The sequence below is a fragment of the Cucurbita moschata genome, unplaced genomic scaffold (genome assembly GCF_002738365.1).
Source record: "Cucurbita moschata cultivar Rifu unplaced genomic scaffold, Cmos_1.0 Cmo_Scf00694, whole genome shotgun sequence".
NCBI classification, from domain to species: Eukaryota; Viridiplantae; Streptophyta; class Magnoliopsida; order Cucurbitales; family Cucurbitaceae; genus Cucurbita; species Cucurbita moschata.
Genome location: NW_019269210.1, coordinates 1,386 through 3,190, shown reverse-complemented (window position 1 = coordinate 3,190; position 1,805 = coordinate 1,386).

The window sequence follows — 1,805 nt, the reverse complement described above, 5'->3', positions numbered from 1 at the left end:
GAGAATTTTACCGGTCACCCGTTTGAACTTGGTTGGGCCCTTTTATTTTGGACAGACACTTTTTACACTTTTTACCCTTTTTACACTATGTCTAAGGGGTCACTAAGGTTGAAATCATGCAAAATGGTTCCATAGCTCAGTGGTAGAGAATTTGACTGTCACCTATTCGAATCTGGTGACGAGAAAACATTTTACTTTGTTTTCAACCGTGCCTCGAGAACCCACCGAAAATGGGTCATGACTCCCTTTTTGTTTTCACTTACTCCTCCTAAATCTATAAAATGTCTCCCATTTTTATTCATTTTCTCTTTTCTTAAATATCAAAATCTTAAATAAAAAGAAGAGCTCTCTAAAATATTCTTCTTTGTCAGTAATTTCACATAATTTAACATTTTAAAAATCGGTAAATTAAAAAATTCTACATTGATATATTCGTAAATTCATGTAGTCTTCCTAAATTTGCCAATTAGAATTATAACAATCTGCCTAAAACCCTCGGACTAATTTTGCTTCATTTCTAAATGCAGGCAGACAAAGTAGAAAAATGAAAACATGTAAATTGTAAACTCAAACATTTCAAAGAAACAAATAAATTTTGATGGTACCAATGCTAGCCAGAAAACAATCAGCCAAATTTATTTCAAACATAGAAAACTTCATGTCTCCATTTTGTAAAGCCAATAACCCAAAGGGCCGAATATTTTGTAAAGCCAATAACCCGAAGGGCCTAATATAGTAGAGAAATAAAAAAATATTACCCTCATCTATGTTGTGCTGTGCCATAAGTGATATATAGATGTTGACTTTGACCAATTCTTACTAGTTTTTTTTTCTTCTATATTTTGAAACTATTTTAACCACTTTTCTCTTATACTCCTTATAGTTTTACCTTTTAAGGTTGTAAATATTTGTGCACGGGTGACTGTTATGATTATTAGTTGACTAAGTCAAGTGAAAATAAATTTTTAAGATGAAATTAAAGTATTAATTTTGATGTCATCTTTACCTGAGTTTTGGGATATTGTTATTAATGAGATTCAATCTAATGCCATTAGTAATTCACAATGATAATATTCAAAATACTTGACAAAGAAGAATGGTCAACCTAAAATATTTGAAACAAATAAATATTTTGTCCTCTCTGATATATCAAATCACTCATTTGAAATTCCTTAATAATAAACTTGAAGTCTTACCTCTTTTATAGAGAAAAGTTCCTTAAGTAGAAGTCTTATTAGATACTTCTAAGCATTTAGAGATCAACTAGACACAAAGCTAAACATTCTAAAAAAAATTAAGGGTTAAACTTTTAAGTTAACATAATTTATTAAACTTATAATTTTTATATTATCAAGAGTTTAATTGAGCTAGGTCGATTCAATCTAGTCAACCCAAGAATTGAACCGAACCAAACCAACTAGTTAGTAACATGATTTAGTGGAAGCATTTTCACGCAAAGTAGAAGAAATAATGGAGGGTTTGAAATAATATAGTTTTCACCCCTTGTTTCTCGAGTGAATATTGAAATAATATAGTTTTCATGTTAAGTTTTGCACGGAAGAAAGAAAGACTTGGATGTAAAGTATTATTTCAATTTGTTTGTAATATACAACAATATATAAATTAACTATAAGAAATATATAAAATTACATGTTCTCCAAGAGCTTCAATCAACACTAGAGGGTTACTTCTGCGACCACTCTAAAGGTGCTCAAGATCACAACGAGTTAGATAAAACAGCTCTAGAACTTTGAATCCAATAACTTGAGTTTGACTCGTGATAGGATCTCTCTTCTTGTGGAATC